A 16,288-nucleotide genomic window follows, 5' to 3' on the forward strand; every position below is an offset into this window, starting at 1 on the left:
CGGTGTCAGGGCCAATGTGGTGTACGGTGACATTCTGATAAATCTCCAGGCGGCCGGTGCTCTGGCCTTTCACAGCTGCTGACTATGTTAATGGAGAGTGGAGATTCGGGGTCTGCCTCTCATCCCCTTTTACAGTAGAGATGGATTCGATAGTTAAGTCGATACAACCTCCAGTCCTACCTAAGGGAGGAAGGTTTGAGTCGAGTTCAAATGCAATGCGATAGGAAAGGAAATTGGCCAACAGACACTCTTGCACTCTATACTTCAGCGATGTGTCAGGGAGACAGAAACTATGACTCAGAGAGCAAAAAAAAAAGCCTCAGGAATCATGTTTATTTACCACCATTAGAAGTATTATTCTGCAGTGTTTTCCATCCGGCTCTGGCTGCAAAGCTCAATTGAGAAGCCAGCTTAGGTCGCTTACAAAGAGGTGAAAATAATCAAAAAATTTGAGATGCCTCATGCAGATGTCTCGAGTGCATCGCAGACATCAAAGCTAGCCGTGTTTTCATCATCATTTACACCTCGGCAAATGTCAAATGTCTCCTCTGTTCTCGCATTCTCTTTATTGTAAACTCGCTTGTTCTTTTGGTTTTGGTTCGAGTTAAAAGAAAAGTTTCCTCTGGATTTTACAGCACAGATCTGTAGAGGTGTCTGTAAACATACACATTGAAATCTGAAGTTTCCTGCAATAAAACTTTTTTTTTTTTTTTTTTAATTTGGCACCACAATAAATTACTGTGTGTTTGAGAAATTTTGTTTAATTAAGAAGACAATTTAGTATCTGACACATGGATGTAGGTTTTGTTAATTCACATAATTACTTCAAAAGGAAAGTTTGAGGATTAAATACTTTAATTTATGGTCAATTTATGACTTTTCTGTATAAGTTTGTGGGAAATATTACATTTATGTAAAGCAGTTATCAAACTTTCTCTACGACGACGTATTAGGGCCACATAAAAAATGAAAACACTTGTCACTACCAGAATAAAGTCGTAAAATATCATGATAAAACCCTTAACTTTAAGAAAATAAAGTCAAATACAAGGAGTCATAATTTCACAAGAATGAAGTCAAAATGTTATGAGAATAATGTTCTTACGAGAATAATGTCATAATTAAAAAACAGGCCGGAAAAATGTCATCATTTCTGAAAATAAAGTCATACCCACTCGTCATATAATGGAGAAGTTGAAAATAATCAAAAAATAACAGATGCCTCATGCAGATGTCTCTAGTGCTTCGCAGACATCAAAGCTAGCCGTGTTTTCATCATCATTTACACCTCGGCAAATGTCAAATGTCTCCTCTGTTCTCGCATTCTCTTTATTGTAAACTTGCTTGTTCCTTTGGTTTTGGTTCGAGTTAAAAGAAAAGTTTCCTCTGGATTTTACAGCACAGATCTGTAGAGGTGTCTGTAAACATACACATTGAAATCTGAAGTTTCCTGCAATAAAACTTTTTTTTTTTTTTTTTTTAATTTGGCACTACACAATTACAACTTTTTGGAAAGATGTTGGAAGAAAATAGAACAGATTTGGGGTTTTAAATTACAGCAACCTACTTTACTACTTTTGTTTGGAGATCTTCCTGATGATTTGACAATAAATGACAAATCCCTTCTGAAAATCTTTGGTGCTCCAGCAGAAAAAAAAAAAAACAATCACTCATCATCATTTACACCTCAGCAAATGCCAAATGTCTCCTCTGTTCTCGCATTCTCTTTATTGTAAACTCACTTGTTCCTTTGCTTTTGGTTCGAGTTAAAAGAAAAGTTTCCTCTGGATTTTACAGCACAGATCTGTAGAGAAGTCTGTAAACATATAAAGTGACATCTGAAGTTTCCTTCATTAAAACTTTCTTTTTTTTTCCAATTTGGCTCCACACAATTGCAACTTTTTGGAAAGATGTTAGAATAAAATAGAACAGATTTTGGATTTGAAATTACAGCAACCTACTTTACTACTTTTGTTAGGAGATCTTCCTGATGATTTGACAAAAACCTTCTAAAAATCTTTGGTGCTGCAGCAAAAAAAAAAAAAAAAAAAGGATTAGTTGCTTTAAAAACAGTTAATATGTGGTTTATCTCATAGTCCTGTGAAATGTGATATAAAGTGCTGCTCTAAAAATGTAATTGTGTAACTTGATTGCTCTTTCATAACTGTAACCTAAATTATCTTTACCATTAAACTGTGACTATTATCTATTGCCGATTGATGTTTATTGTTTGTTATGTTCTGTATAACAAAATGATAAATAACTAATAAAAGCTAAGTGTCAAAAAAAAAAAAAATTTGGCACCACAATAAATGACTGTGTTTCTGAGAAATTTTGTTTAATTAAGCCGACAATTTAGTATCTGACACATGGATGTAGGTTTTGTTAATTCACATAATTACTTCAAAAGGAAAGTTTGAGCATTAAATACTTCATTTCTTGCATCCTGGTGAATTTTTAACATGTTAATTTATAGTTTTTCTGTATAAGTTTGTGGAAAATATTACAATTATGTAAAGCAGTTATCAAACTTTTCCTAAGAAAATAAAAACACTTATCACTACCAGGAATAAAGTCGTAAAATATCGAGATAAAACCCGTAATTTAAGAAAATAAAGTCGAATACAAAGAGTCATAATTTTACGAGAATGAAGTCAAAATGTTATAAGTATAAAGTCATCATATTTTGAGAATAAAGCCATAATATTACGAGAATAACGTCGTAATTTAAAAACAGACGGAAAAAATACCATAATTTACGAGACTGGTCGTACCCACTCGTCATATAATGGAGAACTTGGAACATTTTGTTATATTTGTTTGTTATATTTTCATATAAGGTTTACACACGGCAAAATACTGAGTCTATTAGCCCCGCCCACCATCAACACATTAGCATTATCATTGGTGTTTCGCTTGTTGCGTTCGCTGTTACTGGAAACTCTGTCATCATCAAGGTTTAAGGCCTACAACTTGTGGTGGAAAAATTTACTTTTTATATTTTATACTCTTTATATTTTATACTTTTAATATTTTATACTGTTAATACATCTTCTTTTAATGCTGAGTAATTCTTCATGTCACCACTCTGTAACACCCCCGACTCGGGAACGGAGTTCTTACCTTGAGTTAAAACCCAAACACCTAAATGTCTGGATATGTGATGGTGCCTGCATGCTAGATATTATTTAAACAAGGTAAGGAGTAAGAGGCCAGAAGGACTGGTATGGAGTGGTATGATTAACATATGGGGTTGTCATTTGGGTGTCACCATTGGGGGGGGTTGGATTTTTGGTCTATATAATCTTTAATATTTTCATGGTTAATCAGACTTCACTTACAGAGTTTCTCTGTGATTGACTTCTCAATAAATGCATTTATTTATTTTAACTCTAACTTTCTCTAATCCTCTTTGTGTGTAGGTTATCAGTTGAACATTTCCACAACAAACTTCTAAATTATGACTTTTTAATTGCACTATTGCAAATTTATTCTCAAAATATTACAACTTTAATCTCATATTTTCTTATTTTCCTTAATTTATTAGTTTTTTTTTTTTTTTTAACTATGACTATTCTTGTAGTGACTAATAATTTTATTTTTCCTATGTGGCCCTCATATGCTATAGTATTTTTCAGCTCAACAAATTAAAGATAAGTTTGTTGTCTTTCCAGAATTGAATCTTACAATAATAAACCATCAAATGGCAGAGCAGAACTCTCTGTTAAGTTTTTTCTTGTTGGTTACAAAGTGCTAAATGACAGAAATAATCGAATATGTTGATTTTAGTGTTACATTTTGCACTAAAAAATGAGGAGTGTGTTTTCTACTGGCTGGAGTATGAATATTGGGTATGGTGCAGTCTAAGCCTTGGGTCATTTATCTCTAGTCAGAATCATTTCAATATGACACAAAACAATAGATTAGCCAATAGGAGACATTTATTTAGAGCTGCAACCGATTAATCGATTAGGTGCTTGAAGCGAATGCAAAAATTCACAATTCGATTAATCGACTCCAATTGATTGAAGGGAAATATTCTATTGCAGTTTTCCTGAATTGAAGCTTCTTTGTGCGTTACAATAAGCGTCCGTGTGAAACCCAACGGTGGAACCAATGTTTAACAGCAGAGAAATGAAGGAAACAAAGCTTTGATTCAGGAGAATTGTGGCTGAATGATTTTTTTTGGATCACTTTGAGTCGATTAATCGGTTGCAGCTCTCGTTTCGTTCATATAAAACCAAGTTATGATCAGAAAACCGCAAAGAAAAGACAACATTTCTAATCATCGCTTCATAATTAGACCTTTATTTTTGATCTTTGGTTCATTCAGTGAGATTTAGCTGTAGGGAAATAATACTTATACTGTTGGATCCGCTTAGTGGTGCCAAATTTGTCTCATTGGTGTGATGTTTTATTAAATTATTCATGACATACGCTGGGCTTGGACTGTTAGCTTGTTTTAGATAATTGTCCAATTAAGTGCTTGTTGTTTGAGTTGTGTTCTGTTGTTCGGAAATCATTTTTATTGAACTTTTAGCTGATGTTCTTCTGGTTACGTGGATGTATAGATTGTGCATATTGTTACAAGCATCGCATAGTGTCACCATGGCAACAGAGACAGAAGTGTGGCTGCCACTGGGTTTTCAGAGGTTACGTATTAGAAAACTGTTTTTTGGTTTTTTTTTTGTCGTCCCACATCACAACAAACATCATATTTTGTAGCAAAGAGATTTGCAGGATCCTCACAGGGGCATGACTCAAAAATATTTGCGAACTTTTTCTGTCGAAGCTCCATTTTTTTTTAAGGCTCAATATCAAAGTGGCATTCCTCCTCCTCCTCCCTGTGCTGTACTTCTTCTAGTGTCGTACCAAATGCATACAGGGGTTGGACAAAATAATGGAAACACCTTAAAAAATCAACAAAATATAATTTAATATGGTGTAGGTCCGCCTTTTGTGGCAATTACAGCCTCAACTCTCTATTCTCACAATACAACTTGTGAATTGTTTCCAAAGGAATTTTAAGCCATTCTTCAGTTAGAATACCCTCCAACTCTTTTAGAGACGATGGCGGTGGAAATCGACGTCTTACTTGAATCTCTAAAACTGACCATAAATGCTCAATAATGTTGAGGTCTGGGGACTGTGCCGGCCATACGAGATGCTCAACTTCATTAGAATGTTCCTCATGCCATTCTTTAACAATTCTAGCTGTATGGATTGGGGCATTATCATCTTGAGGTGAAGGTGTTTCCATTATTTGGTCCAACCCCTGTAGATAGATTTGCTACAACTGATAAAATCAGACACACAATAATAGGATAAATAGTATCTAAAAACAACCAGAAGATAAAACAAATAAAATCAGCGCAAATAGGTGTGTCTGTTAGTGTTGTTTTTGTCAGCCTGTTTTAATTGTAGTTTTAGTCTAGTCTTTGTGCCAAACTCTCATTTCAGTTTTAGTCGACCAAAAGTCTGAGCATTGTAGTCCTATTTTAGTCAGAATAATACGTGACTGTTTTTGTCTAGTTTTAGTCGACGAAAACTGATGACATTTTAGTCTTGTTTGAGTCAATGAAAATGGTATTTTAGTCTCTTTTTAGTCATGCAGTTCTATTTAATCTGGTCAATATAGTCGTGACAAAACCAACATTTTCTTTTAGTTAAACCCATTTTAGTTCAAACGAGGTTATCTTATCATCCTTATGGACTCAGAAATGTATTATATGCTGTCAGTTACCATATCTGTATGAATATTCATGAGGACGAGTCTGAGTCTTTGGTTGGTCACTACTGCACAGATAGCCTACGTCTTGACAAGCCTTAATGGTAGTATCTGTATTTTAAAGCCTGGCTCGGGTTGCGTATTTCACACAGTTGCATCCGAACTCATACGAGATGCTCAACTTCATTAGAATGTTCCTCATGCCATTCTTTAACAATTCTAGCTGTATGGATTGGGGCATTATCATCTTGAGGTGAAGGTGTTTCCATTATTTTGTCCAACCCCTGTAAGTATCAGTTCACTATGTAACCCTTGTCTCTTGATTTAGGATGGAAAAAAAAAAAAACTTAATTTATTTCAAAATTTTGCAATCCAGATGGACTGAAGTGTCTGAAAACACTTTTAAAACTGCAGTAAGGGTTGTTTAATGACCTTATGCATTTTCAAAAGATCACCAGGGATTTCTCTTTCAGAAAAAACAGATGCTGAGCTCTGTGACTTGCATTTAATAATATCACAAAACTGTGGCAAGACTAGAAACTGCAACTGACTGCAGAAGCATTTGAGATATTCTAGATCGTCATCTCAAACCCCGTTGTATTTATAGAGTAGAATAGAATAGAATAGAATAGAATAGAATAGAATAGAATAGAATAGACTTTATTGTCATTGTGTGTACAATGGAATTAGGAGTGCTGCTCCAGTCAGTGCAACAATATTAACCAAAACACCAATGCTACAAGAATAATGCTGCCTTCCAGGCCACCCGTAACTCATGTTTTTCCAACCCTCTATCGGTGAAAATGCACTGGAATGGCAGTCAAACCTGTGACTTCCCACCTGTGAACTCGTACTAGATCAAGAGTGTCAAACTCATTTTAGTTCAGGGGCCAGATTCAGCCAAATTTGATCTGAAGTGGGCCAAACCAGTAAAATAATAACATAATAATATATAAATAATGTCAACTCCAAACTTTTCTGTATGTTTTGAATGTTTACTGATGAAATGCACAACCATGAACGGAATGAATAAATAAATGAATGAATGAATGAATAAATAAATAAATAAATAAATAAATAAATGAATAAATAAATAAATAAATAAATGAATAAACAAATAAATAAATAAATGTTTTATAGCGAAAAAGTAAATTTACATAATGAAAAGGTTTACATCTACAAACTATCCTTTCAAAAGATGTGAATAACATGAACAAACTGAAAAAAAAAAGTGTAATTTTAACAATATCATGCCTCAGTTTATCATTTACACATGTACATTATATATAACTTACAGATCATAGTGGATCTACAAACACACAAAACATTGAATAACGGGCAGAATATTGTTAAAATTGTATTTACTTCTCGTAAGACATTTCAGATTATTCACATTTTTTGTAAAATTATACTTTTTTTTTTAGTGTAAATACATGAAAATATTTACATTTACAAAGAGAAAAATTTGAAGTTGTCAATATTTATATGTTATTATGATAGTATTTCACTCAATCCTGCCCATTTGAGATTGAATTGTTCTGAATGTGAAACCTGAACTAAAAGGATTGTTAATATTTTAGTGTAATTTTTGCATTTCACAAATTCATCCCAAGGGCTGGATTGGACCCTTTGGCGGGCCAGATTTGGCCCCCAGGACACATGTTTGACACCTGTGTACTAGATCAATGTACTCAGTTCCAAGTTCTGACGTCACATAGCCTGTCAAACAGCAATGGCGGCCTCCATGGATGTGGTGTTTTTGCAGATTGTTTATTAAAACAAGATATTGCTCTGACATTATTTATCTGCAAATGTTCTGCATAACAACTTTGCCCCAAGTGGAGGAGTTTAAGTATCTCGGGGTCTTGTTCACGAGTGAGGGAAGGATGGAGCGTGAGATTGACAGACGGATTGGTGCAGCGTCTGCAGTGATGCAGTCGCTGTACCGGTCAGTTGTGGTAAAGAAGGAGCTGAGCCGAGAGACGAAGCTCTCAGTTTACCGGTCAATCTACGTTCCTACCCTCACCTATGGTCATGAGCTTTGGGTCATGACCGAAAGGACAAGATCCCGGATACAAGCGGTCGAAATGAGTTTCCTCCGTCGGGTGGCTGGGCGCACCCTTAGGAATAGGGTGAGGAGCTCAGTCACCAGGGAGGAGCTCGGAGTGGAGCCGCTGCTCCTCCGCGTCGAGAGGGGCCAGCTGAGGTGGCTCGGGCATCTGTTTCGGATGCCTCCTGGACGCCTCCCTGGGGAGGTGTTCCGGGCATGTCCCACCGGGAGGAGACCTTGGGGAAGACCCAGGACACGTTGGAGAGACTATGTCTCTCGGCTGGCCTGGGAACGCCTCGGGATCCCCCCGGAAGAGCTGGAGGAGGTGTCTGGGGAGAGGGAAGTCTGGGCATCCCTGCTTGGACTGATACCCCCGCGACCCGGCCCCGGATAAGCGGAAGAGAATGGATGGATGGATGGATGGATGTTCTGCATAATCAGCAGCTGCTCTAGCGTTAGCTAATGTTCAGTCCATTGAGTCAAACAGAAAATTAATACCAAGTATGCATCCAAATATACAAATAACTTAACATAAAAGGTATAACAGTTTGTCTTGCCTTGTCTTGTACTCCTCTGTTTCCCTCCCTGAACATGAGCCCTGTACAGTCCACCATGCTGGTTTGTTTACATCTAACTACCATAATTATTTGCACTCAGGCAGTTTGGCGTGACTTCCCTGGAATGTTAAAAAGTCGTGAGTCGTGGTTTGAAGTCGTGACCTACGGGCTCAAAAACCTGCCTGGAACGCAGCATAAGAATTTTAATTAAAATTTTTTATTTTAATTCTTTTTTTTTTCCGCGTATTGTTCATTTCGGGGGAGGTATTCATACAAGCCTTCTTTTTGGCTTCTAACCTCTCCTGCACAATTTTGTTACTTGTTTGAATGTTGTTGTTTTTTCTATTGCTGTTTTATTTTGTGCAAATAAATTAAATTAAATTAAATTAAATTAAATTAAATTAAATTTTAAATTAAATTAAATTAAATTAAATTAAAGAATAGAGTGAAAATTACAAAAATCAAGGATAAAATAATAAAATACCATACAAATTTTACAATTTTACAACGTGAGAATAAGTGGACATCCATAGATGCAAATTTACAGTATTAACAGTGTGTATTCTGCCCCTGTGTGTGTGTGTGTGTGTGTGTGTGTGTGTGTGTGTGGCGACTACCTTGGCAGATCTATAACAGGTTTCCCAAGAAAAGCTGGACGTCAAACTTCTCTCCAAAGCTTTACTTCAGACTTACTGTAAAACTGCAGAACATACAAACAGAATGTGTCTCAGTTTTGTTTGTTGCTTTAGTACAGGGGTGTCAAACTCATTTTCTTCCGGGGGCCACATTCAGCCCAATTTAATCTGAAGTGGGCCGGACCAGTAAAATAATAACATGATAGCCGATAAATAATGACAACTCCAAATTGTTTTAGTGCAAAAAATAACAATTATGCCAATATTTACATTTATAAACTATCCAAACAAAACAGATGTGAATATGTGAAAAAGGATGTGAAAAATTACATTTGTTAAGAAATGTAAGTACAATTTTATCAAAAGTATGCCTTGACTTATCATTTACACATGTGCATTACGGATCCGATCTACAAAGGCACAAAACATTTAGTAACAGGCAAAATATTGTTAAAATTGCACTTAAATTTCTTCAGACATTTCAGGTTGGTCATGTTTGTTCAGGTTATTCACATTTTATTGTTAAAGGATAGTTTCTTAATGTAAATATTTTCATAATTTAATGTTTTTTGCACTAAATCAAAGAGAAAAAAAATGATGTTGTCATTATTTATAGGTTATTATTACATTATTTTTGAGTTCAATGCCCTAACTTGCACTTTGCTAATTCATCCTGCGGGCCGGATTGGAAACTTTGGCGGGCTGGTTTTGGCCCCCGGGCCACATGTTTGACACCTGTGTCTTAGTACATTTACGTGGCATTATACATTAACCCTCCGGTATCTGGGTGCGCCTTTTGGAAACACTTTGCACTTCATGTTAAAAAATTTCATATTACTTTTCACATTTTAAATAAGGTTAGAATTCAAAAGTTGTTCATTTTTGCATGATCTTTAAAATTCTGGCCACCAACTAAAATTTTCACATTGTAAACAAAAGAAAATTGCAAGACTAGCATCTGTCTCCCAAGTGTGCCTGAAATGCACCATTTCTTCCATTTGATATGTATGATTAGGGCTGACCTTGATTTACAAAAATAAAATCAAATTAGAGCAGAAAAATAAATCAGTATATAATATTTAATAGTTTGATTTATAGGTGTGCATTTTTGGCACACTTAGTGACAGATGCTAGTATTTTTGAACATTTGACCTAGCGCCAAACATAATAATGCAAATTAGCCAACGTTGCTGTTAATCATTAACTTATGCCAGGCTGCAAAAATCAAATAACGTGATCCACTTTTTATGTAGTATATTGAAAAAAAAATATTTTTTGTGTTTTTTGCATCCAAAAAAATGGTTTGTTTACATTACAAACACGGCATTTAAAGGGTTAAAAAATGTGACAGTTATTCAGTATTTGGTATTTTTATTTACGGCTCAAGTTGATGAAATAGAAAAAAGTGTAAAAGAATTAAAAACAAACTGTATGAAAATTTTTTTGACATTATTCCACAAGTGTGCCAAAAAGGCACACTTGGTGCTTAGTAAGGGCCTCGCTGGACAGGATAAATGAATAGAAAATAAATCGCTAGCTTGAGGCTAACATAAATGGGAAATTCCATGGACATGCTAACAATTAGCATTTACAAATTAAGATTTAGAAATCCTCTTTATCCAACAACAATTGTTTACATCAGATATATTCATAGTATTCATTCCTACAACAACTGAAGGTAAAAATACTTAAAGGTAAATGTTTTCCTGGCCATATAAACAGTGTAAGAACGTGTGTTTATCTCCTTCTTCGGTCTGAACTGACTACGGCAACACAAAAGGTATATAAATAAAATATACTGCAGCTTATTCTGACCAATAGAGAGCTCCCTTTTCCATGCTTTTAACAGCAGAACATCACAGTATTTATTATCCATAAAAGCAATTAATATGTAACAGTATGTACAGGAGGTCCTCGGGTTACGCGGTACTCGACCTACGCTGTTTCGACTTTACGACGCCTGAGTCTCGTGCGCCGTTTTGTCTCCAGCCCCATAGTGTAGAGTGTCTGTGTTTGTGCTCCATAATTTTCTCGGTATCCACGCCTTTTTCACCCTCCTTTTTCACATCATGGCCCCAAAAAAGAAAGCAGGATCTTCTAGCGATGCTGGTCCAGCCAAGAGGAAAGCCATTACGATGGAAACGAAGCTGGATATCAGCAAAAGGTTGGAGAAAGGCGAGACGCCAACGAACATCGGTAAAGCCTTAGGGTTCAGTTGGTCGACCGTGGTGACCATTATTAAGGACAGGGGGTATTAAAAGGTTAATTCCGACTTATGCGGAAATTCAGGTTACATCGCCAGCGTAGGAACGGAACTCGTTCGTAACCCGAGGACCTCCTGTACAGGGTGGGGAAGCAAAATTTACAATATTTTGAGGCAGGGATTGAAAGACAGTGTATGACCAATTAGTTTATTGAAAGTCATGAGAATTTATTTGCCACAAGAAAACTGACATAATAGAAAATGTTTTTATTCTATGTGTTTTATTCTATTCTTTCTCAATAACTGCCTTCACACGCTTCCTGAAACTTGCGCAAGTGTTCCTCAGATATTCGGGTGACAACTTCTCCCATTCTTCTTTAATAGTATCTTCCAGACTTTCTCGTAATAGTTTTGCTCATAGTCATTCTCTTCTTTCCATTATAAACAGTCTTTATGGACACTCCAACTATTTTTGAAATCTCCTTTGGTGTGACGAGTGCATTCAGCAAATCGCACACTCTTTGACGTTTGCTTTCCTGATTACTCATATGGGCAAAAGTTTCTGAAAAGGTATGGATAATAGTGTTAGGTATGATTATGACATCAATATATGTTTGGTTTCAAAACAACTGACGTAGTGCCTGCTGAGAAAAAACAACTAAATGTTCATTGTAAATTTTGCTTCCCCACCCTGTATACCTATGAACCAAGTGTATATAAAAATAGTACAATTATGTTTTGATAAATAGTGACTAAATATTGCATTATTATTGCAGAACAGAAGATTATTGCAATTACACATAATTTCACATATGTAGGATTAACTTATCAGAAATACAAAAAGACAACTGTTTTGTACAGCCACTGAAAATACAGCTCAAATGTCTGTATACGTAACCCTTCCCTGTGAATAGGGGGGATTTTTTTAGTAGCCTGAAGCAAACTGTCATCCACTAGAACCTGACATGTCAATAATAAAGAGCTGTTTTGACAAGGGTTATTAGTCACTGTGATCCCTGCACTATATGGAGGCGGTATAGAAAGAGACAAGAAAAGATGAAGGCATTATGGGAATTGGAGAGAAGGTGCAAGGAAAGGTGGAAGGCAGATTAGCCTGAGAAATGGAGGGATAATTGTAAAGACTAAGAGGATGAGGAAATTATGGTTAGCAATAATAACACAGGCTGTGAAGAGGAGGAGAATAAATAGAAAAACTGACAGAGGTCAAGAGGAAGATGGAAATGGGAAGAATGGGTGGTGGGAAATAATGATGTCTTATTCATATTGTAATGGTGATTATTGTTCCATAAACACTTGGTCTCAGTAAAGGTGTCACTGGAGGTCAAGAAATGTAACTGGGTACAGTATGGGGGATTTTAATGCAAACGTACAAGATTTATTTAACCCTCTATAGCAGGGGTGTCAAACTCATTTTAGTTCAGGGGCCACATTCAGCTAAATTTGATCTGAAGTGGGCCGGACCAGAAAAATAATAACAGAATAGCCTATAAATAATGACAACTCCAAATTTTTGTCTGTGTTTTAGTGTAAAAAAAACAAAAACAAAAACAGAAAATTATGAAAATACTTTTATAAACTATCCAAAAAAAAAAAAAAACCTGAAAAAACTGCAATTTAAATTAAAAAAAAAAAAAAAACAAACATAAAATTTATTGCAATTTTAACAATATTGTTCCTCAACTTATCATTTCTACATGTGTATTATCTACAAAGACACTAAACACTGAGGAACAGGCAGAAAAATAGTTAAAATTGTGCTTAATTTTCTTTAGACATTTCAGGGTGTTCATATTTGTTCAGGTTATTCACATTTTGTTTCAGGATAGTCTGTAAATGTAAACATTTTCATAATTTAATGTTATTTTTTGCACTAAAACAAAGAAAAAACATTTCAGTTGTTAATTCTAGATTTTTTTTGGCTTAATTCAAGATATTTTTTTTACTTAATTGAAGATTTTATTTATTTAAGTTTTTTGCTTAATTCAAGACTTTTTTTTTTACTTAATTAAAGTTTTTTTTTTTTTTTTTTTGCTTAATTCAAGATTTTTTTTTAACTTCATTGAAGATTTTTTTTTTTTTGGCTTAGTTCAAGATTTTTTGCTAAATTTGAGATTAATTAAGATTAATAATTGAGATTGAGATTGAGATTAATTAATTAATAAATTAATTGAGGCTTAATTGAAGATTTTTTGTTACTTAATTGGAGATTTTTGGGGGGCTTAATTCAAGATTTTTTTTTTTTAAACTTAATTGAAAATTTTTTTTGGTTCAATTGAAAAAAAATTTTCACTTAATTGTAATTTTTTTTTTTTTTTCCTTAATTTAAGATTTTTTGCTAAATTTGAGATTTTTTTTGGCTTAATTGAAGATTTTTTTTTTTTTGCTTAATTGAAGAGTTTTTTAACTTAATTGGAGATTTTTTTTTTTTTTTTTTTTGGCTTAATTCAAGATTTTTTCCTTAATTCAAGTTACATTTTTTTTTTTTGATTAATTCAATTCAAGACTGTGGAATTTTTGCACTTGGCAAAAACATCTCAGGGGCCAAACTGGACCCTTTGGCGGGCCACATTTGGCCCCCTGGGCCGCATGTTTGACACCCCTGCACTATAGGACACTCATTGAAATACTCTGAAATTCAAAATGTTTACCTTTGTATGTTATTGGACATCATCATCTCCCTCTTGCCATAATACATCTAAGCAGCACTTGCTAAAAAAACAAAGACATGCAATAAAACAAGTGTTATAAGGTCATAAATAGACAAAAATCCCTCAAATTCACTATTTACAGCTTCAAAATGTCTATAAAATCTCTCCGAATCATAAAAACCTACATGCTTCTGGACCTCACTGAGGTACAGGATTGGCCCCATATTTAATGTTTGTGGAAATTACCAAAAATAGTCACTGGCCTGATAAAGGGTTAATGTTTATGATGTCAAACAGTGCAGGCTAAAAAAACAGTATGGAGAAACACAAGTGGCTCTGAAGTATTTTGTGCCGTAATGGTTAATGATTTCAGTCGGGAAAAAAACATGTTTAGTCGTTTTTTTAGTTTTTTTCAATAGAAAATTTTAATTCTCATGATGCAGGAGGAGCCATTGAGGAGATATGGATTGTGTAGAGATGTAACTGTGATTTATTTGATTTTACGGATGGTAGTCAAAGTCCAAGATCTCAGGGATCAGTGTTGTATACTAAGAAGGTACTAATACGTCACTACTCAAGTATGTTTTGGTGGAATTTGTACTTTACTGAGTATTTTTTTTTATTCTGTTTACTTTCACTTTTACTTCACTACATTTCCTAATTCAACTGCATACTTCTACTCCCATACATTTTTAATGCCCAGTATCGTTACTCATTACAAAATCTAAATTAAAGGAAATGTGGTGTTTTCACCGCTGAGATTACCGCTGACTGCAGCAAAGTCAGGAAGATGATTTGTCGTTGGGCCTGTAGAAGCCAATAATGTAATAACAGCCGATAACATAACCACTGCCGATAACATAATAAATTTGCCAGTTTTAAAATGTAATAAGCTGATAACGTAATATCTGGCCAATAATGTATAATAATGCTTGTTTTCTTGCTGAATCTGTGAGAAAACACTTTTGCTTGGTCACTATTCCCACGATGCACTTCGCAACAAAATTTCCCAAAAAGCCTGAAGGAGGGAGGGAGGGAAGGAGATGGATGGATGGATGGATGGATGGATGGATGGATGGATGGATGGATGGATGGATGGATGGATAGATAGATAGATAGATAGATAGATAGATAGATAGATAGATAGATAGATAGATAGATAGATAGATAGATAGATAGATAGATAGATAGATAGATAGATAGATAGATAGATAGATAGATAATTAGGAATAAAGTGGCCAAAAAAGGACAAGCATGAACATCAAAATGAGTAAAGACAAAAAATAAGCACCAAAATTAGTGGAAAAATGAACAAAATGAGACAAAAGATGAACAAAATAGGCAAGAAAATGGTCAAAAATTAACACAAATAAGTAGCACAATGAACAAATTGATAATATTAACATTTTGTTGCTAAAGATAGATAGATAATGGGGAAAAAAATGTTAGATTGATTAAAAAAGTTAACAAAATGAGGGGAAAAAAAGTGACCAAAAATTAACAAACATAAGCATCAAAATGAATAAAAAAAAAAAAAAATGCAAAAAATGAACAAAATGAGACAAAATTTATTTTAAAAAAATCAACAAAATAGGCAAGAAAATGGACAAAAACAAACAAATAAGTAGCACAATTAACAGAGGATAGATAGATAGATAGATAGATAGATAGATAGATAGATAGATAGATAGATAGATAGATAGATAGATAGATAGATAGATAGATAGATAGATAGATAGATAGATAGATAGATAGATAGATAGATAGATAGATACTTACTTACTGACTTACTGACTTACTGACTTACTTACTTTATGGATCCTGAAGGAAATTCTGTGAACTCTATTGCTCACAAATATACATACAAATGACACAGTGAACAATCATATGTACAATAGTGCAAATACCGATAGAACGGTAGTGCAAAAAAGGATGGAGGAATATAACAGAGAAGTAAAAGTTAAGTATGAAGAATAAGAATATTAAGAATAAAGGTGACATAACCATAATAAAATGACATAGACAAAAAAATAGCCATATAGCTAGCCTATACAATATAAAATACACAATAAAAGCACACGAGGTAGTCCGACCAGAGGCACTAGAGCAGTGTTTTTCAACCTTGGGGTCGGGACCCCACATGGGGTCACCTGGAATTCAAATGGAGTCGCCTGAAATTTCTAGTAATTGCTAAAAAAATTAAAATTTACTCATACAAAATTATAGTATATAATAGGGCTGTGCAATTAATCAAAATTCAATTACGATTTCGATTATTACATGCAATGATTACAAAAATTATGTAATCGAGAAAAAATGATTATTAATTTTGAGTCGTTTTAATTCACGCGCACGCAAGCTACCATGAGCTGCTCTGCCCCGCCCCCCTCTAAGCTACTGCTGCCAGCTAGCCGGCAGGTCCACCCCAAGAGGAAAGTTGTACCTA

At 34.6% G+C, this 16,288-nt stretch overlaps 1 long non-coding RNA gene across 1 annotated transcript; it reads right to left on the reverse strand.

Annotated features, from left to right (window-relative positions):
- Positions 1-3,936: 3,936 nt before the first annotated feature.
- Positions 3,937-11,312, reverse strand: LOC115434406 (uncharacterized). The gene is made up of 3 exons (XR_003937519.1): positions 11,217-11,312; positions 4,278-4,281; positions 3,937-3,951 (listed from the first exon to the last, which is right to left on the reverse strand). It is a non-coding gene; the product is annotated as an uncharacterized LOC115434406 (long non-coding RNA).
- Positions 11,313-16,288: the final 4,976 nt, after the last annotated feature.

This window comes from Sphaeramia orbicularis, chromosome 15, assembly GCF_902148855.1.
Source record: "Sphaeramia orbicularis chromosome 15, fSphaOr1.1, whole genome shotgun sequence".
NCBI classification, from domain to species: domain Eukaryota; kingdom Metazoa; phylum Chordata; class Actinopteri; order Kurtiformes; family Apogonidae; genus Sphaeramia; species Sphaeramia orbicularis.